General features: G+C 37.9%; 2 protein-coding genes across 2 annotated transcripts in view; both read right to left on the bottom strand.

Moving 5' to 3' along the window:
- Commd1 (copper metabolism domain containing 1) overlaps window positions 1–23002 on the bottom strand; it is a 165726-nt gene that overhangs the window by 3190 nt on the left and 139534 nt on the right. The window lies entirely within an intron of this gene.
- B3gnt2 (UDP-GlcNAc:betaGal beta-1,3-N-acetylglucosaminyltransferase 2) overlaps window positions 1–23002 on the bottom strand; it is a 177247-nt gene that overhangs the window by 80183 nt on the left and 74062 nt on the right. The window lies entirely within an intron of this gene.

Here is a 23002-nt window from a genome sequence, read left to right as displayed (position 1 = left end):
TATTAACTATTTTGAAACACTCAGTTAATTGTTATCACCCACAGTTATCCGAATGTGGCACAGAACATTTTAAGTTACTCCTCTGATCCAGCTGCATCTCCATACCTGATAACTAACATCCCTCCATACCTCCTTCCCCCACATCCTTGCCAGGCTTTGGTAACCACTATTCTATTCTCTGCTTTTTTGAGATTAACTTTTTAGCTTGTACATAAGTAAGAACACTTGGTATTTGTTTTCCTGTACTTGACTTATTTCCCTTAACACAATGTCCCCCATTTCCACCTCATTGCTGCAAATGACATAATTTCTTTTTTTTCCCCTTTCCTTCTTTTTTACAGTACTGGGGGGTTGACCTCAGGACCTTACACATGTCAGCCAAGTGCTGTACTCGAATTATACTTCCAGTCCCAGAAATCCATTCTTTTTATGACTGAATAATATTTCACTGTGTATGTACATACACACACCCCCCACATCTTTATCCTTTCACTTGATGATGGGCACATAGCTTGATTCTTATCTTGGCTATTGTGAATTGCACTGCAGTAAACATACAAGTGTAGATATTTCTCTCTTTGACATACTGATTTTAATTACTTTGGATACATTCCCAGTAGTGGCACTGCTAGGTCATACAGTAGCTCTCATTCTAGTTTCCTGAGAAACTTCCATACTGTTTTCCATAAGGGCTATACTAATGAGCAGTCCCCTTTCTCCACAGCCTCACCAATATTTATTAATTTTTTGGCTCTTTCATACTAGTCATTCTAACTGGAGTGAAATTATACCTCATTGTGGTTTTGATTTGCATTTTCTGATGATTAGTGATGTTGAACATCTTTTCATACACTTGTTGGCCATTTGTATGTCCTATTTTATTTTCCATAGTGATAGGGACCAAACTTGTATATCGTTTTTTGAGAAATGTCTATTCATGTCCTTCACCTATTTTTTTTATTTTTTAAATTTTTTTTGGCAGTACTAGGGTTTGAACTCAGGGCTTAATGCTTGCTAGGCAGGTGCTCTACCACTTGAGCCACACCTCCAGCCCTACTTTTAGTTTTTTGATGAACCTTCATACTGATTTTTATAGTGGCTTACTAATTTATATTCCCAGGGCTGCAAGCACGAGGCCCTGAGTTCAGACCCCAGTGCCGGAAAAAAAAAAAAAAAAAGATTGAAGTGCATACTTACCAACAATGTATAAAGGCCCCTCCACACACAAATATATACACATACATCCTCACCATCATTTGTTTATTTGTTTGTTTTGCTATTGATAGCAATTCTGACTGGGGTGAGACAGACTCTAGGGATAGTGTTGATTTGCATTTCCATTATAGCCAAAGATGTTGAATACTTTTTTCCATGTATTTGTTGGTCATGTCTGCTTTTTTTTGAGAACTGTCTAATCAATTCATTTGCCCATTTATTTATTTATTTTTGCAGTACTGAGGTTTGCACTCAGGGCCTATACCTTGAACCACTCCACCAGCCCTTTTTTGTGATGGGTTTTTTCAAGATGAGATCTTGCAAACTATTTGCCTAAGCTGCCTTTGAAACTAGATCCTCCTGATCTCTGTCTCCTGAGAAGCTAGGATTACAGGCATGAGACTCCAGTGCCCAGCCCATTTATTTATTTATTGGATTGCTTGTCCTTTTGGTATTGAATTTTTTTAGTTCTTTATATATTCTGGATATTAACTCCTTATCAGATGAACAGTTGGCAAAGATTTTAGAGGAAATGTTTTCAGTTTCTCCAGTTAGTATAATGATGGCTACAGTTTTATTGTATACAGCATTTATTATGTTAAGGTATGTTCCTCCAAGTCCTAGTTTCATCACAGCTTTTATGATGAAGGAATGCTGAGTTTTGCCAAGACTTCTTTTCTATCTGTTGAGATGACTGTGTGATTTTTGTCCTTTATTCTGTTTACGTCCTTTATTACATTTATTGATTTGTGTGTGTTGAACCAACCTTACATCCCTAGAACAAAACCAATTTGATCATAGCATATGATCATTTTATTGAATTTGGTTTTCAAGTATTTTATTGAGGATTTTTTACATCTATGGTCATCAGATACTGATCTATAGTTTTCTTTTGTCCTTATTTGGTTTTATTATCAGGGTAATACTGGCTTTGTCAAATGAGTCTCTTTTCTTTCCTTCCTTTTCTTTTTTTTTTGTTTTGGTGGTGGTAAGGCAGGCTAGGAGTAAGGAAAGTTTGGGACTCACATGCAGGGTACCCAGGGAGGCCCAGACACCCTCACACCTGGCCGAGAACTCCCCATGCCATCATTGATTTTTGGATGGACTTCACCTTGTTCCTCCCATACCATAGATTAGCATAAGTTTTTAAAGCACCTGAAAACAGAAAAGCTTGCTCTCTGTTGACAGACTTCACCTGGGCCCAACTCTTTGTATTTCCCTTTTCCTAACATTTAATAAACCCATTTACACCCATGTGTTCTGCTTGGATTCCTCCATGAGAGAGTGCAAGAATCAAGATCTTCTGGAAACATTATTTGCCGTTATCAGTGGGACTGGGGTTTGAATTTAGGAGTTCATGGTTGCAAAGCAGATGCTCTACCACTTGAGCCACACCTCTAATCCATTTCTGCTCTGGTTATTTCAGAGATGGAGTCTCTTGACCTATTTGCCTGGGCTGGCCTTGAACCACAATCCTCCTGATCTCGGCCCCTCAAGAGCTAGGATTACAGATATGAGCCACCAGCACCTGACTGTTTTTTGAAGCAGGAACTTGTTATGTATCCCAGGCTGGCCTTGAACTCATTATCTTCATGCCTCAATCTCCCAAGTTCTAGGACTACAGGTGTGTAAAGGAGCAAATTTCCTCCTTTTCAATAAAGGATGTAGGCTGGGGTAGAGCACATCATTATCAACAACATGTATGAATCATGGGGCTTTCAGCAGTGAATAAACCTAAGGGTTTATTTCAAATTAGAATAGAAAATAAAGGCAAAATGTTCAAATTTTTGTCTCTTCAAGTACAAGAGCTTAAAAAGTCATAAAATCCTAAGAAAACAACCTTGAGAGACTATGTTCTCCAAACTAACAGAAAACCAGGCCAGCTGTAAATCCAGAAGGCCACATCACATATTCCTTGGAACTCCTTTCCTGAATAACCAGCCTACACACCTTAGGAAACTTTTCTTTGTCAAGCCTAAATCTTTAATGCTTTAGATAAAACACATTTCTTTTTTTTTTTCTCTCTCTCCTTTTAGTTTATCATTTTTACATTTACTTACATGTGTATACATTGTTTGTGTCACTTCTCCCTCATTCCCCCCACCTCCCTAGATAAAACACATTTCCTAGCAGGATCAGAGAGTGTAACTGATTATTAGTCTAGAGAATAACTGAAGGTTGCTAATAGGCAAATGTTTGGCTATTTCTATCTACACAGTAAATAACTGCTTTGTGTGTAACTTCCACTTTAACGACCTCCTTAACCAGGTGCTATAAGCATACTTGAGTGATTCTTCTGCAAAACAATACTACAGTGATAAAGTGCTAAGGACAGAAAATAAAAGTCTTATGACATTACATACCTAAGTGGAACTATTTAAAACAAATGCAACATAAAATAAAACTAATTTTCTATACTATTACTATTTCCTATGCAAAAAACTGTCATAAAGATTTATCAATTTATTATATCATTTAACATTCTAATACAAATTTGGCAAGTTCAAATATGCTGTGGTTTCTTCTACAAGTGGCAAAGTTGAAATTGGAAGGTGCAAGTGGTATTAGAATTTAAACTCAGGGTCTTGTGCTTGCTAGGCAGGCCTTTACCTCTTGAGCCATGCCCCTAGCTCTTTTTGCTTTAGTTATTTTTCAAATAGGGAGAAAGACATTGGCTATCTAGGAATCTTCAGATCTACCACTAACGTTAAGCTGCCACTAAATAAACCCAAGGCACCTAATTCAAATATCAAAATAAAATAAAATATCTTAATTATCCAGAGACCTATTATCTGGTTTCTGTTGCTTCTCTTCCCTCTCCCTTATTGGTCAATCTTTTAGATATTCTCGTAAGATGGAAAAATGAAGTGAAGTTTAAACTGGTTAATCTATCACAGCAACTCTGCAGAGATTTTATAAAAGAAAGATTAGAGTTGTTTTGTTTTGGTGGTACTGGAATTTGGACTAAGGGCCTCATACTTGCTAGGCAGGTGCTCTACCACTTGAACCACTTCACCAGTGGTTAGTCATTGAGAGGAGCTTTAACTGTGACTTTACACAACTACTTCTGAAAATCAAAATTAATTTAAGCAAGAAAGATCTTATTCCCAAACATTTCCCTCTCTTCAGTGACCAGGACTATTGCCCTCAGCCTAAAATGTCTTTAAAACATGTGGTAGAACACATGCTTAACATGTGCAAGGGCCTGGGTTCAATCCCCACCTCCAAAATATTTTCTCCTAAGAAGAATAAACCCAAGTAGCCTGCCTTAAAGCACAGAGGGGGACTGGTGGTAGAGTGTGCAAAACCAAAGAATGACAAAAGCACCAAAGGCAAATCTTTCTCCTTACCCAACAGTCTCTATCAATACACACACATTTCTATAGTGAAATATCTTCACTTACTCAGATCCTTTGATTTATACCTCCATGGTCTTTTAATCACCCAATCACCAAGGCTGCCAGCACCATAAAATCCCAGGGAACCTTACAAATCGAGCATTAGCAAGATAAACTCAAGGAAAATTGTGTCAGTCAGCTTTCTGTTACTGTAACAAAAGCCTCCAATAATCAGCTTATTAAAAGAAAAGATTTATTTTGGTTCACAGTTTTGGAAGTTTCAGTCCATGACTAATACTAGAGGAGGCCCATTTCTCTTCACGGCAATGAAGCAAGAGAGAGAAAGGATGGGGTAGGATCCTATAATTCCCTTCAAAGGCATAACCCCAGTGACCAAAATACCTCCCATTAGGCCTCAGCTCTTAAAGTTTTTAACCTTCCAATACTCCCAAGCTGGGGACTGGGCCTTTAACACATTTCAGATCCAAACTATAACCAAATTTACACATATACACATCACATGACCTACACATCACCCTACATACACACAACCTCCTACTGCTGAGCTTTTTCATTATCTATCCATAGGCTAAGGGCTGTGAGCTAGAAAGGCAATGAAATTCCAAGAACACTATCCAAAGTTTCTTTCTAAAAAGAGAGAAAGTAGGAAAATGCCAAGAACAGATAGTCAAGATTCTTCTTTTGGTGTGAGATTTCTTAGCTGGAAACAAGCTAAAGGCATGGTTTAGAAGAAAACAGACATGCCTGTCTTGCCAATGTGTGCTGGTCAAAAGGAAAATGTATTTTGGCCCAGGCAGTTCCAAATTGTTTCTGAAAGGGAAAAAAAATAGTTTTGTTCTTGCAAGAATGAGTAGTTCTACCATTGGCTGGATTATGTACAGCTAACAAAACTAAACTATTACGTTTGCCTTCGAAATTTCAATGAAGACTGATGCACATTCTGTTTCCCGCTACAGCTCAGTTGATCTCAGTGGATAAGGGAAGGTGGGGTATGATCGATCATCATTTTACTACTAGAAAAGAACAAGAGAAGCCATAAACTCGCCCCAATTGTGGAAAGCCCAGAATTCCCAGTTCATTGATTCAATCCATCACCCACCACACCCACAACTGACTATTGTTCACTTTCAAACTTGATTAGTGTAAATTTAACATAGTAGAATGAGAACTCACCAGGATCTCAGCCTTTACAAAGAGATTTTAGGAACATTCAAAAAAGAAAATAAAATGTAGCCAAGTTAAATAAACATTAAAAACTGAATACAAATGAATCACTGGTTAATTTCTACTTTTCCAAAACAACATGCCTTAGTTCATTTTCTCATTGCTTAGGTATTGGGTATTAAGATTTTCTATATTTTTAAGCCTTTGACCAAAAGCTTTAAGTAAAAAATTATTTGGGGCGCTCTGGTTGTTTAGTTTGTTTGGGTTATTTTGTTTTGTTTGTTTAAGACAGGTCTTGCTGTGTAGTCTAGGCTGGCCACTAGGGGGAAATTCTCCTGCCTCTGTCTCCTGAGTACCAGGATTATAGTTGCACAGCACTATGCTAGGTGTGGTGCTCTGATTTTATTTGCAGGAAATAATACTAATTCCTGGCTATGTAGAACTAGTTCCCACATGACAATGGACACAGTAACTGAGGAACAACTACTGAATAGGTGAAAGGCAAATCACACTGAAAGAGGGAGAAATTTCACAGCAATCTTTAATAAATTAAATGACAAAACTCTTAGCACATTAAAGAAAGAATACTGCTGATTTTAGTTTGAAGTTCAAATTGGGGCCCATGATTCCTGATGAGGTACATTATAGAATAAACTCATTTGCAAAAACTTTGACAAACAAACTACAATATTTACATGAGAGAACTAGAGACTAATCTCTCCCCCTAAAGGCAAGTCATCCAGAGTAGCTTGAACAACATTAGCAAGACAGGAACTAACTATGTGATATCACTTGCTTTTTAAAGGGTTCTTGATAATCTACAGATTAAAATCAGGAACTATCTTGAAATACAATGGCGGGGGTGGGGGTGGGGGGGTGGGGGGGAAGAAGCAGAAGTGGTACTAATCAATCAATTCTGGGATTGTAGATATTTTCCAACTAGAGGCATCACCAACTTTCTCTGCCAACAACATTATTTACATTTCATCTACTTCCAGTTTTCTCAGTGTGGTTTTTTTAAGTTATTCGTGACAACACTATTTAAGCAGAAACAGGCATAGTTAGAAAATAGCATTTCCCTTGGCCAATTTCTGGAGGGGACTATATAAAGTGCAGGATGACTTTCAGATTCAGGAAATGATGATTTGGGGAGAAAAAGTTTTAGATGATGTTTTCTTTTGGGGAAGGTGGTGGGGCTTGTGGGGACTTTGTTGGGTTTCCAACTACAAAAGTTCTTTGTGTTTATACCCCTGCATTAAGTTTGCTAGGGCTGCCACAATAAAATGCCACAGATTGAGTGCCTTACACAACAGAAATTTATTTCTCACAGTTCTTGGAAGCTTGAAGTATAAGATCAATGGTCAGCAGGTTTGGTTTCTTCTGAGCCCATTCTTTTTGACTTGGAAATTGGCCTTTCATCTGTGCACAAACACCTCTGGTGTCTTTTCTTCTCATATGGACATCAGTCATTTTGAATTCCAACCCCACCCTAACAGCCTTCTTTTGATTCATTCACCTTTTCAAAGACCTTACCTCCAAATATAAGTTACATTCTGAGGTATAAAAAGGAACTTCAATATATGAATTTGGAGGAGATACAATAAATCAATAACAATCCCCAAAGCTTAGAGTATTCTGTGCTTATCAACCATGGGTTTGTGGTTGATATGATGGATGTTGATGACAACAACAATTTCACACATAATTCTAGTTTTCTGCTCATAATGTACAAATAAGAATTTCTAGTCATTAGCCCAGAAATAAGGGGGAAAACCCCCAAAAAACAAACAAACAAAAAAACAATCAGAAAAGCCAACCACATACACAAAAGCTATCTGTTGATTGGCCAAGTCTGCCAGCCCACTTGGACAGAAGCCACATCTAGCCTTACTCTTATTGAACATAATTTTGAAATGTCATTTAACCTATGAGTGCTGCCAGGATAAAAACTGTCAGGAAGGGGATTAGAAAATAGCACGAAAGAAATCTTGTCTAATCTCCATTCCTACATCCTATTAATTGTCTTGCCTGCCATGTTATATCCCAAATTCTAGGCTGGGATCTGGCACACCATTCTGTGAAGGAATAATGTGGGCCTGAGGGAAAGAAAGGATTTGTAGTCACTGTATAAAGTCAGACACTTGCATCTCTAACTCAAGTAATATACTGAAAACTTCTGGAGGTGATGTGTAGGAGGTAGGAAGAGAGGAAGTTGCACTTTATTAGCTAGGGTTGAATTCTGACATCACTTGGTTGCTGGAATCATTGTTCAAATGCAGTAATCATCCCTCCTATTGACACATAGTGTTTTATACTTTAAAAAGCTCTTCCACAGGTATGAGCTCATGTGATCCTTAGAATGCTCTTATTAATAACTAGGCAGAGATGAAGCCAGAAGGTGCACTTTAACAGTGTAAATGTGACAGAATTTTCCCATCTGACCTGAAGCAGATCTTGCCAGCCAAATCTGGCAGAAAAAGTAATAGATTTTATGGGCTTTGATGTACTCTAATCCTGTTTATGGAAGAAAAGAAAGTAAGGCTCATTTACTTAAAATTGCCCCGCAATTCTATAAACTTAAAAGTCTAGTTCTTTGCAAAAGACAGAGCATAAGTAAATCATAACTGGGGAAGAAATCAGATTCCTATTTGGTCACTACCATTCATGCAGTAGACAGGACGCTTTGGGGGCAGTGGAAGGAGTAGAAAATGTTGTGTGGATAGAATACATGGATTATCTCTGGACTCTTAGGAAAAAAGAAATGCAACAATTACAGAAAAACTCAGCATGGGACATAGAAATAGAAGAGATTGTGAGTCAAAGCTGAAAAATCTGAAGATACTAACAAATTACATTTAGAATAAAAGATGGTAACATTAATGAACAGTGATAACTAACATGGCTAACAGTTATTGAACACATACAAAGTGCCAAGGCCTATACATGCACCATGTCAGTGAAGATAATTTTATCCCATTTTACAGAGAAGGAAAGATAATGAGTAACTTGTTTAAAGTCACATAAGTAATAAGTGTCAGGGCCAGTTTTAAACCCAGTCTTTCTGGCTTCAGAACCTAAGCACTTAACCATTTCAAATTCCTGACTCACATTCATATATAGCTTAAACACCACCAATAATAATCACTAAGTACCCACATGTGAATGTTATTCTGTGATTCAGTTAATTTCAAGAAAGACTCAAAAAAGAAAGCTGGGTGTTGCCAGTATGATACTGAAAGCCAACCGACAGTGGCCAAAAAAAACCACTTTATAGAGCCGGGTGCCAGTGACTCATGTCTGTAATCCTAGCTACTTAGGAGGCAGAGATCAGGCGGATCATGATTCAAAGCCAATCCCGGACAAATAATCTGTGAGACCTTATCTCAAAAAAACCCATCACAAAACAAGGCTGGTGAAGTGATTCAAGGTATAGGCCCTGAGTTCAAACCCCAGTACCACCAAAAAAAAAAAAAAAACCCAAAACAAGGAAGCATAGATAGATATAGATAGATATAGATAGGTAGTGAGCACATCCTGGCTGGAATTCTAAATTTTAGGCAGAAGCACAGACGTGCGATGGGACAGCAGCACAGCTGAGTTAATATGTGCATGGGACCCAGACCAACAAGCCAGAAGCATATTATACAGAAACTAAGTTCTTACAAAAGCTTTTTTTTTTTCTTTTGATGGGACTAGAGTTTGAACTCAGGGCTTCACACTTGCTAGGCAGATGCTCTACCACTTGAGCCTCTCTGTGAAGTGCTGGGTATTTTCACAAATTATTTGTCTAGGCTGGCTTTGAACTGCAGTCCTCCTGATCTCTGGTTCCTGAGTATCTAGGATTACAGGTGTGAATGCCCAGCTGCTGTTAATTTTAGAGATGGGGTTTCATGAAGCTGGCCCCAAACTATAATCTTCCTGACCTCAGCTTCCCAAATTAGGATTACCAGTCCCCTAGCATTACAAAAGCTTTTTATTCCCTCTTTCTGTGGATGTGGAGGTGCAATACAGTTACTTGTTACCATCAGCAGAAGAGTTGGAAGCAAGGTTTACCTTTGTTGTTCTATGGACCAATATGTAAAACTCTTAAAAGGAGATTCCTTCTCGCACTGCCCCAAGATTAAGTCAGTAGAACCAAAATACCTACTTAAACCTGGAGTTCTTTCTATCAGTAATCAGCAGAAATTCCAAATTCTGCTCACTACAAATATCTGCACTTTTGGAAAGCAAGACGATAAGCAAACTAAATTGTGAGTTTAAACCTTTAACATCCTTTATATTTGTCCCATATCTATTCCCTAAGTCTAGAGTAAGTAGACCTGGGTGGAAAAAGGAATGACACCCTTGAAAATGTCCCAAACTGTACAGTTCATTCACACATAATCAAGGCTTGACTGACAGCCATCTAAAACATGAAGAAAGTACAGGGAGCTGTACACTGTTATAAGACAGAAATATGTTAAGAGTCGTCAAACAAAATGGAATTTTTTTTTGGGGGGCAAAACAATGAACTACTTTGAGGAAAAGTGAGGTATGTTCCCAACAGAGTTATAAGAAAAACATCTTGACAGTATGCTTTATGTATTCTCTCTACGAAATAACTGTCTATCTCTTCAATTTGGTTTGGCAAGTGTTTTGCAAATGGGAGAAACATGCATGAATAGAATACAGACCTTAATTTCTAGTTAAAATGTCTCAGTTGGGTTTTGCAGTTTCTGAAGAATTTTACCTACATTTATAGAATGTATGACATTTGAAATATTTTGTTGTATAATTTCAAGCATACAAAAATATGATTCTCTTTATTTTCTTTACTCAAATTCATCAGGTTTAAAGTTTATTACATTTGCTTTATCATTCTCTTTCTCTCTTACAACCACTTGAGAGTAAGCCTAAGATGTTATGCCCCTTTATCCCTAAATACGTTAGTGTATATTTCCTAAAGACAAGGACATATACTTTCACAGCACAGTTACATAATACTAACAAATACAGGTAGAAGAACATCCCTAACTCAAAAATGCTACACAATTCAAAACTTTTTGAATGCTAACACGTCACCACATGTGGAAAATTATCTTACACCTGACCTTATATGATACATCACAATCAAAACATAGGCTCAACTGGGCATGGTGGTACACAGCTATAATATGGAGGATGAGGAAGGAGGATCTCTCAAGTTCAAGGCTAGAGAGACCATGTTTCAAAAAAAAAAAAAGCACAGTTCACTACAAATACTGTATAAAGTTATGTTATATTCAGGTTATGTGTATATGAAACATAAATGAATTTCATCCATCCCCAAGATATGTATGACATACATGCAAATAGTCCAACATTCAAAAAAACCTGAAATCTGAAACACCCGAGCACTTAGGATAAAGGGATATTCAGCTTATACTAACATCTAATTCTATCTATACTCAGGGCTGGTGGAGTGGCTCAAGTGTTAGAGCACCTACCTAGGAAGTGTGAGTCAGACCTGAGTTCAAGCCCCAGTACCACCAAAAAAAAAAAAAAAAAAAAGCATACTTAATTCTATCTACATTCAATTTTATGAAATGCCCCATGTGATGTATAGAGTTTTTTCCTGGTCTGGAATTAAATCTATGATCACACATTGCCTTTAGATGTCATATTCCCACATGGAAAGTCCTTTTCTAAAAAAAAAGTCTTACATATTTCACAAAGCCTAGACTATACCCCCACCTCACCCCCTTTTTTTTTGCAGTACTGGGGATCAAACCCAGGTCCTGTCACATGCTTGGCAAGTGCTCTACCTCTGAGCTGCCATACACCTAGCTCCAAGTCTTACCTCCTTAAGGAGGATTTTCCTGATCCTTCCAGTCAAACAGGCCTATCCCACTTCTGAATTTCTAGACAACTTAACGATCTTCTAAATGTGAAAACTGTAGCACAGTGTCTTACAGTGTCTGATTCTACATATATGTGCATAACTTTTCTAGTTCCTTTTTCCAACTATTAGTCAACACAGGCTTTGAAGTCATACAAACCTAAATTCGAATCTAAATAAAAACTTCACCACTTTCTACCTGTGTAGTTAGCTTGGTTTTAGTTTCTTAATTTGTAAAATGATGATTTTTTTTTTAACATATTACCTTGTAAGGTTTCTGAGGATTTAATGATAATGCATCTAACACAACTTAATAGTTTTGGGGATGGGTAAAACTATGTCTTACGTCTCTCTGATTTCACCACATTCTTTCATACCCAATAACATGAAATGTTAGTTAAGCACTGTTTTTTATTTTCCCAAGGGAAAAATAAGCACTTCGCTTTGACAGACATTACTTTAGCAGTCTAGTTTGGCTAAAGTACTTCACTGCCAGCATGAAGTCAGCAGCAGTTTCCTGCTTCCTGGATGCTCCTAAAAACTGCCTCCTGATATCCCAGGGCTACCTGTACTAGCCCAAGAAGTTTACATCCATCAGTCAGTGGAAGAATATTAGGGGTGCCACAACTGAATGTATGTGTTGCTTTTTTCTGAGCTCAGGGCAGCACACCAGAAGAATATGACACAGCACAAACACAAAACTCCAGGCTAGGGCTGAGGGCATAGCTCAGGTGGCAGAGTGCCTGCTTATAAGCTCCAAGTCCTGTTCAAAACCCCAGTACTGCCCCTCTTCCCCCTGAAAAAGACTCAGGCTAGATCTGCCTAGAATATGAACCTGCTTTAGGGGACTACTAATGAGCAAGATGCAAACTCTGTTCTTCCTGCCTGCCCATCACTGTCAATCCTGAAAAGGAGAATATACAAATCAAGCACTTTTCTTATAATCAAATTGAGAGATAATTTTAACATTCAACAATAACAATGAAAAAACCAGGAAGTCCATAGTTTAGATGCCTTTCATACTTCATTTCCATAATTCCCTTGCTCTTAGCAAGAGGGCACAGGAGCTGGTAGGCACAGCATTTCCAATCTATTATTTGATATAATAATCTCATTCTCCCACTCTGAGAAAACAGCAGTGAAGTTATTTATGTTAAATCAATCCTCTAAGTCAAAAATTAGAAGAAAACAAAACAAGGATTAGAATAGCTACATCAATTCTTTAAAGTATGGAAGTACAAACCTACTCTGAGGATTGGAACCAAATTTAAATTGGATTTTTCTGTTAAGTAGTCAACTATTCCATCATTTTCTTTTTTCCCCCCTCTGTCAATTAGAACTTCAGATGAGAGTCAAATGCTCCTAGGGGTTAAAAAAAATTAAATTAAACAAATTCCTCATTTCAAGCTGTGAGGAAGGGCCTCCAGCAAAGCTAATGACTATTTACATCTGTAATCTGAGAAGATAAAGAATTCTAATGCAAACCTTTATCTTCTCAATGAAGAGTAAAAATATTATTGGGCTGGGGGCATGGTTCAAGTGGTAGAGTGGCTTGCCTAGCAAGCTCAAGGCCCTGAGTTTAATCTCCCAGTACTGCTAAAAGAAACAAAACAAAACAAAACAAAATTATAACATGAACATTAAAATGGAATGTCCAATAATTCTGTCAGTTTGAGACTGCTCTAAGAAATACATTAAAGTTTTAGAAATGTGAACTCTAAACCAGATGTTAAACCTAAACACATGACAGTAAAGACGCTATACCTTGAAGATATGATTAGCTTTTGTTTCTTAGGGTATAATAGCTCTATCAGAAATTTACATATATGTTTGGGAGAAGAGCTCTTCTCAGAGTACTCTGAAGTATGGAACTCAGAAAATGATATTCTTTAAGCCCATTCACCTTCCCCCCAAAATAATTTGATCTCCCTCTAACACTACCAACATCCCTCTCTTCCCTGTCCCCTATGAAGAGGCTATTTAAGTTTCAGTCATCTGGTCCTCCTTTGTGTTTTCCTACTTTGTATGACACCTATTGCTTGTGTGTTAATAAATCTGTACATCTTTTCTCCTGTAAATCTTTGTACTGTCCAGTTGTTTCAGCATCAGTTATCATGCCTTCAATGGGAAGAGGGGAATTTCCCTCAGCCCCTACCATTACATCACTTATGAGATCTGGTATTATGTTTCAAAGCCAGTATATTTAAGGCATTTTGAAGATTAGAGTTAGGAAGGAAATTCCAACTATTCTGCTATTTTATATCCAGCTTCCCTTTCCCTCTAAAGGAAAGTCAGATAGAATGCACTCTCCATCACAATCCAAAGCAGTACTACAAGGGGGAAAATATCATTGTTTTGAAAATTTAGACTATTTGGATTTAGATCTGACTCTAAGATTATTTATTAGCTATGTGACCTTGGAAAAAAATTAACTTTCTTAAGTTTTCCAAATGCAAAAAAAATGGGAAAACAATACCTATTTTATAGGGCTATTATAAAGAGTAAATAATATAGAAAATATACAAGCATTATGTCTCTTGTAAAACAGTCTCCCTACTATGAATCTCTCTACTCTGTTATACATATCTTGTCCCCCATACTTTACAAGGAGTCCTGCTAAACATTTTAACTACTAGCTCTTTTCCTTTATTTTTTTATTTTTTATTTTACTCATATGTACATAAAATGTTTGGGTCATTTCTCCCCTCTTCCTCCCCGCCCCCTCCCTTAACCACCCTACCCCCTCCCTCTCCCCCTCTACCCCCTCGCTTCCAGGCAGAAACTATTTTGCCCTTATCTCTAATTTTGTTGAAGAGCTAGCTCCTTTCCTTTAAAATAGGCACTTGGCTCTTAATAGTAACAGTCACATGTAAGACTCCTAGGGCCTGACATTGGCTTGGAGAAACAGAAAAATTCACACATTGGGAAACACCACCAAACAGTAAATCCCTTTCTACATGTTTTTACAATGTTAACATCCCCAGAGCTTCAAGCACTTCCAGGAGACTTTCAGGCACACAATTGTCCTCTTTTCCCTTCATAGTAGATGTTAGTTGCATATTTGACAAGACCACCCCCTGGGTTAAAATACTAGGAATTGGAAAAGGTCAGGTTCAACCATGAAGAAACTGGCAAAGTCTCAGGACCAAGCAAGTAAGCCCCTCTTAACCTTTAGAATCTGAATTTTTTTGCTTTCTATTTTCAAACATAGCAGACTTGCTGATGTACTGGTTCAAACTTGTATATTTCTCTCACCTATATATATAAAACTCTTCTCATGTATACAGTCTCAGACTATAACCACAAATTAATAAAGCAGTACTTCCCAACTTTTCCCACTTCATGGTAAATAGGTAGAATAATTAGATAGCCAACTGCAGGTAGAACAGCAAGGGGGGAGGGGTATCCCAGGAAAGTCCCACTGGGAAGTATACCCACAAGAACTTATCTTGAAAAACATACAAGGTTGCACAAAATGATTCAACCAGAGAAAAACATATTGTCTATCTCTCCTTTACCTGATGGGGGTGGATAAGGAGAAGGGAGGAAGGGCAGGACAGACCTAAATGGGAACTGTTGGTTGCCCTTCAAGCTACAAAGGTAAGGGTAGCTCTCCAATCTGCCCTTGCTGTGTTGTCAACCAATGAATGAGCATAGCACCCTTTTTGTACCTATTAGCATGTAAATTGAGCCATATCAGAACTAGTTCAATAAAAAACACTAGGCCCTGCTTCTTCAGAATTCACTTAACCCACTTTGGACACCCCCCCTTCCTGTGGGAGCTTTCCCTTCATAATAAACTTTCCTACTTTCATGCTTATGGAACTTCCCTCTGGCTAAAATGCTGTAACACTTAAGCCAGCAAGGTTTACTGGAGGCTTTTGGTCCTGCACAGATCTCTAGTATAAATGGTATAGACAGAAGTTGAAAAAGCACCTTTTGGAAAGCTCTCAACTAAAGGGACTTGAAAGCTGATTATAAGAGACTAGAACATGCCACTTAAAATATATCTTTTTAATATCAGGATTATTTTGAGAAACTATAGATACAGAAGAAACCCTGAAAAATAACACTTCTATAAGAGAAATTTACATTTATAAAGAAAATTTCCATTTGTAAGGAGAAAGATAACTATATGAACAGACTCTTAATAAATGGAAAAGACATAAATAAATCTTGAGTAATAAATCTCGCTGTGATTTCAAAGTACTTTTCCTGGCCATTTTAGCCAGGCTTTTCCCCCATCCTTCTTTGTTTCAGAGAATGATGGTATTTAGGTGTCAACTTTATCAAAGTTTAAAGTGTGCCTTTCATATCTACTCTAGAGATTTATTTTTCTCCCTGGGTTATGATAAGAACTGCCCCTTGCCACCATTCTGCAGCCTGAGCCACAGCTGCTTTCATCCCTTGTAGAACAAAGCCCACTGTTCCTTATCTCCCGCCACCTCTCTTTGCCCATCCCTAGCCCTTGCTTTCTCCCAAATGCTACTTAAGGCAAGACCCACTGATAAAAGCTGCTGCACCATTTTTTCTCGGCTAGCCAGCCTGCTTATTAAACTTTTGGACATGAGATACCTCTCGTGAGCCTCCTTTGTGTGTGATGTGGGTGTTTGCCTAACAGGTTACCTCCCACATATGTAGGAGCTATGCAAGTTATTAAACATCTGCTTGTTTTTTGCTTGTTAATTTTTTTTTTTTTGCAGGGCAGCCCAGATAATAACTCACGAAAGATGGAAGACAAAACTACTCTTCTTCTTCTACACTACAAAGTGTTGCTTAAAGGCCAATACTCGGAGATTCCAAGATGGTGGCTAGAGGGAAGAAGCAGAAAGTGTGCCTCCTTATAGTGAAATCTTGGAGAGATGCTGGAGACACACCTTGCAGGCAAAGCCACCGAGAAGAGGCAAAACTTTGACCCCTGCACACCTCCAGCCTGCGCAGAGAATCTCCACTTCACGTTAAATGGAGAAACCAGGAGGGGACCCAGGCCGCAGCCGGTTGCCTATGCTCAGATGGCTTGGGAAGACACAGACAAGGTGAGCTAAGCGGTACACAGTACTTCCACAGAAAACCCTGGGCCAGATCAGCATAGCCCCCTGGACAGACCAACCCCCACCTGGGGAAAAAAGAGAAACTGAGTAATAAGCAATAAGAACAATAGAGACACATGGCAAAGAGGGTGGGGCGCCCTGAGCACTGAAGCGGGGGAGGGGAATCCTTCCCGGAACTGTAAATAAACAAGCCGGGCCTGGCCGAGAGGGCGGGAGCAGGAGCGTGTGCCCAGCAACCAGGAGCGGGAAAGCTTATGAGAGTGGCAGAGGGAGGAAAACTCCAGAGGAGAGAGGGGAAGACCCACTTCCCACATGACCTGTAAACAAACACAACGGCCTGCAGGAGCAGCAGCACACGCCCAGCAATCAGGAGCGGGGAAACTTGTAAAAGCGGCAGTGGGAGGAAAACTCCACAGGAGAAGGGGGAAGACCCACTTCCCACATGAGCTGTAAATAAACACACAGGCCAGAGAAAGTGGGTGCAGTGTCACCTCCCCCAGTGTGCTTGGAAAGGGGAAAGCTTGTAGCAGTGGCATCGTGCACAGGAGAACTCTGAGTAAACAAAGCCTGTGGGGCCAGGTGAGTGTTAAGCTCACTCCTGAGATCTACATAAATGCCTCCAGCAACAGCAGGCTGACAGCAGCGGGCAGGCAGGCCACAGCCACAGATACCATTCACAGAACTGTCTCCAGACTCTTTTTTTTTCTCTCTCCCTACCTTTGATGAGACAACAACAGAACTACACTTGCATGCTGAAAAACTTACTGAAACTGTATTGCATTTGAACCTGGGACACTTTGTGGGTTTTTTTTTTTGTGCAGTTTTGTTCTACTTTATGTTTCCCCTTTATGAGATAACTAGAGAACAACATCTGAGGCACCATCTCCAGGATTGGAGGCTGAAGGACGGACACAAAAATTATTAAGACGGAAACTTCATTCCATTTGAACTTTGAGGGTTTTTTTAAATTTTCTATTTTTTATTTTGTTTTATTTTAATTTATTTATATATATATTTTTTACTTTCATTTACTTATTTTTTATTTTTATCCTTATCTTTATTCTTTTTATTTTTTATTTTCAATCCTCTCTCTGTCTCTCTAATGCCTTTTCAGCTTATGGTTGATTAGTACACTTATCTCTCCCTGTTTATATCTTTGAAACTTTTTTTGTTTCTTTGCTTTGTTTTGTTTTGTTTTCTACTTCGTTATTTGTTTTTCCTTTTTCCTTTAACTTCTTTGCTTTCCATCCCCTCTCACCCTTCCATTCTAAATATCACTATTGCTATTATTATAAGCCAGAAAATACTTAATTGCACACAATACAGGGACAACACCACCACCAAGGGCAATGAGGGAAAGACAGAATAAACAGGGAACCAGTTTCCCCACAGCAAAAAATCAGTACAGGAACCAGAGGGAAATGAAGAAAACAGATACTCAGTTCCAGACTCCAACAAAATGAAGATAAACTATGCCAAGGAACCCAATGAAGGCCACAAGAATAATCTAAAAAAAGAAATACTACAGGTAATCAATGAGAATTTTATAGAGATGATACTGGATATGGTCAACCAAAATGTACAGGAGACACTCAAGAAATTCCAAGACAACAAAAAAGAGAATTTGAAAAAGCAAAAGAAGAAATAAAGAGAACCATAGAAGCACTGTATAAACACCAAAGTGAAACAGAGAACATGATTAATAAAGAGATAAATGAGCTTAGGACAAAAATAGACAACATTAAAGAGGAAACCACCCAGGATATGGAAAACCTCAGAAAAAAGAACGAAACAGAATTGAAAAACAAAATGGAAGGCCAATCCAGCAGAATAGAACAAACGGAAGACAGAATCTCAGAACTCGAAGATGAAATGGAAACTAAAGGAAAAACCAAAGAACTATTAATTAAACAACTCAAGACCGGTGAAAAGAAAATGCAAGAACTCACCGACTCCATCAAAAGACTAAACTTGAGAATCATGGGCATTGAAGAAGGAGAAGAGGTGCAAGCACAGGGAATGCATAATATATTCAACAAAATAATAACAGAAAATTTCCCAAATCTAGAGAAAGATATTCCCATACACAGATGCAAGAGGCCTCCAGGACAATAAACAGACTAGATCAAAATAGAACTACCCCACGACATATCATCATTAAAACAACAAGTTCAGAAACTAGGGAAAAAATATTGAAGGCAGTAAGAGAAAAAAAAACAAATAATATATAAAGGTAAACCGATCAAAATCACAGCAGACTTCTCAACAGAAACATTAAAAGCAAGAAGAGCTTGGGGAGAGATCTTCCGGGCACTGAATGAAAATAACTTCAACCACAGGATACTTTACCCAGCAAAACTATCATTCAGAATAGATGGAGCAATAAAAGTCTGCCATGATAAGCAGAAACTAAAACAATATGTCACCACAAAGCCACCACTACAAAAGATTCTTCAAGCGATTCTGCACACAGAAAGTGAAACCCAACATAACCATGAAAGGGCAGGCAGCACCAAACCACAGGAAAAGAAAATCCAAGAAAGTAGAGAGTAAGTTCAACTTAGGTACACACAATCAAACTTTCAAACAACTAAGACAACTAAATGACAGGAATCACCACATACCTATCAGAACTAACACTTAATGTTAATGGACTTAATTCACCCATCAAAAGGCACCGTTTGATGAAATGGATTAAAAAGGAAGATCCAACAATTTGTTACTTACAGGAGACCCATCTCACTGACAGAAATAAGCAAAGGCTTAGGATGAAACGCTGGAAGATTTACCTAGCCAATGACCCCTGAAAACAGGCAGGAGTAGCAATACTTATCTCTAACAAAGTAGACTTCAAACCTACGTTGATCAAACAAGATAAAGAAGGACATTCCATACTAATAAAAGAGAAATAGAACAAAAGGAAATAATAATTATCAACCTATATGTACCCAATGTCAACGCACCCAATTTCATCAAACATACCCTGAAGGACCTAAAAGCATATATTAACTCCAACACAGTGGTTGTGGGAGACTTTAACACCCCATTATCATCTATAGATAGGTCATCTAAACAAAAAAATCAATAAAGAAATCCAAGATCTAAAAGATACATTAGATCAAAGGGACCTACTTGATGTCTACAGAACATTTCATCCAACTTCTACACAATATACATTCTTCTCAGCAGCCCATGGAACCTTCTCCAAAATAGATCATATCCTAGGGCACAAAGCAAGTCTCAGCAAATATAAGAAAATAGAAATTATACCGTGCATACTATCTGATCACAATGCAGTAAAACTAGAACTCAACAACAAAAGTAAAGACTAAAAACATGCAAACAGCTGGAAACTGAATAACTCATTACTTAATGAACAATGGATCATGGATGAAATAAAAGAGGAAATTAAAAAGTTCCTGGAAATGAAAACACAACCTACCAGAACCTATGGGATACAGCAAAGGCAGTCCTGAGAGGAAAGTTTATAGCCATGAGTGCATATATTAAAAAGACTGAAAGATCACAAATCAATGACCTAATGATACATCTCAAACTCCTAGAAAAATAAGAACAAGCAAATCCCAAAACAAATAGAAGGAGAGAAATAATAAAAATAAGAGCTAAAATCAACAAAATAGAAACCAAAAAAACCCTACAAAGAATTAATGAAACAAAAAGTTGGTTCTTTGAAAAAATAAACAAGATCGATAGACTCTTGGCAAACCTAACTAAAATGAGGACAGAAAAAACCCAAATTAGTGGAATCAGGAATGCAAAAGGGGAGATAACAACAAGCACCATGGAAGTCCCGGAAAAAATCAGAGACTACTTTGAGAACCTATATTCAAATAAATTTGAAAATCTTAAAGAAATGGTCAGATTTCTAGATACGTATGATCATCCAAAACTGAACCAAGAGGCTATTAATCACCTGAATAGATCTATAACACAAAATGAAATTGAAGCCGCAATCAAGAGTCTCCCCAAAAAGAAAAGTCCAGGACCTGATGGATTCTCTGCTGAATTCTATCAGACCTTTAAAGAAGAACTGACACCATCCCTCCTTAAACTGTTCCACGAAATAGAAAGGGAAGGAAAACTGACAAACACATTTTATGAAGCCAGTATTATACTTATCCCAAAACCAGGCAAAGACACCTCAAAAAGGAGAACTATAGGCCAATCTCCTTAATGAACATTGATGCAAAAATCCTCAACAAAATAATGGCAAACCGAATTCAACGACACATCACAAAGATTATTCACCACGACCAAGTAGGCTTCATCCCAAGAATGCAGGGGTGGTTCAACATACAAAAATCAATAAATGTAATAAACCACATTAACAGAAGCAAAGACAAAAACCACTTGATCATCTCAATAGATGCAGAAAAAGCCTTTGATAAGATCCAACACCATTTCATGATAAAAACTCTAAAACTAGGAATAGAAGGAAAGTACCTCAACATTATAAAAGCTATATGACAAACCTATATCCAGCATTATACTTAATGGAGAAAAACTGAAACCATTCCCTCTAAAATCAGGAACCAGACAAGGATGCCCACTATCTCCACTCCTATTCAACATAGTACTGGAATTCCTAGCCAGAGCAATTAGACAAGAAAAAGGAATAAAAGGAATACAAATAGGTAAAGAAACTGTCAAAATATCCTTATTTGCAGATGACATGATCCTAGACACCATCAAATAGCTATAGCAAGGTAGCAGGATATAAAATCAACATAGAAAAATCATTAGCATTTCTATACACTAATAATGAACAAACTGAAAAAGAATGCATGAAAACAATTCCATTTAAAATAGCCTCAAAAAAAATCAAATACCTAGGTGTAAACCTAACAAAAGATGTGAACGATCTCTACAAGGAAAACTATAAATTTCTGATGAAAGAGATTGAGGAAGACTATAGAAAGTGGAGAGATCTCCCATGCTCACGGATTGGTAGAATCAACATAGTAAAAATGTCGATACTCCCAAAAATAATCTACATGTTTAATGCAATTCCCATCAAAATTCCAATGACATTCATTAAAGAGATTGAAAAATCTACCGTTAAATTTATATGGAAACACAAGAGGCCACGGATAGCCAAGGCAATACTCAGTCAAAAGAACAATGCAGGAGGTATCACAATACCTGACTTCAAACTATATTACAAAGCAATAACAATTAAAACAGCATGGTACTGGCACAAAAACAGACATGAAGACCAGTGGAACAGAACAGAGGACCCAGAGATGAAGCCACACAACTATAACCAACTTGTCTTTGACAAAGGTGCTAAAAATATACGATGGAGAAAAAGCAGCCTCTTCAACAAAAACTGCTGGGAAAACTGGTTAGCAGTCTGCAAAAAACTGAAACTAGATCCATGTATATCACCCTATACCAATATTAACTCAAAATGGATCAAGGATCTTAATATCAGACCACAAACTCTAAAGCTGATACAGGAAAGAGTAGGAAATACTCTGGAGTTAGTAGGTATAGGTAAGAACTTTCTCAACGGAACCCCAGCAGCACAGCAACTAAGAGTTAGCATAGATAAATGGGCCTTCATAAAACTAAAAAGTTTCTGTTCATCAAAAGAAATGGTCTCTAAACTGAAGAGAACACCCACAGAGTGGGAGAAAATATTTGCCAGCTACACATCAGACAAAGGACTGATAACCAGAATATAGAGGGAACTTAAAAAACTAAATTCTCCCAAAACTAATGAACCAATAAAGAAATGGGCAAGTGAACCAAACAGAACTTTCTCAAAAGAAGAAATTCAAATGGCCAAAAAACACATGAAAAAATGCTCACCATCCCTAGCAATAAAGGAAATGCAAATTAAAACCACACTAAGATTCCACCTCACCCCTGTTAGAATAGCCATCATTAGCAATACCACCAACAACAGGTGTTGGCGAGGATGCGGGGAAAAAGGAACCCTCATACACTGTTGGTGGGAATGTAAACTAGTACAAGTACTCTGGAAAAAAATTTGGAGGCTACTTAAAAAGCTAAACATTGATCTACCATTTGATCCAGCAATACCACTCTTGGGGATATACCCAAAAGACTGTGACACAGGTTACTCTAGAGGCACCTGCACACCCACGTTTATTGTGGCACTATTCACAATAGCCAAGTTATAGAAACAGCCAAGATGCCCCACTACTGATGAATGGATCAAGAAAATGTGGTATCTATACACAATGGAATTTTATGCAGCCATGAAGAAGAACGAAATGTTATCATTCGCTGGTAAATGGATGGAATTGGAGAACATCATTCTGAGTGAGGTTAGCCTGGCCCAAAAGACCAAAAATCGTATGTTCTCC

The sequence above is a fragment of the Castor canadensis genome, chromosome 12, assembly GCF_047511655.1.
Source record: "Castor canadensis chromosome 12, mCasCan1.hap1v2, whole genome shotgun sequence".
NCBI lineage: Eukaryota > Metazoa > Chordata > Mammalia > Rodentia > Castoridae > Castor > Castor canadensis.
The sequence above is the reverse complement of the archived record's forward strand: the minus strand, read 5'-3'. Positions and strand labels throughout refer to the sequence as shown.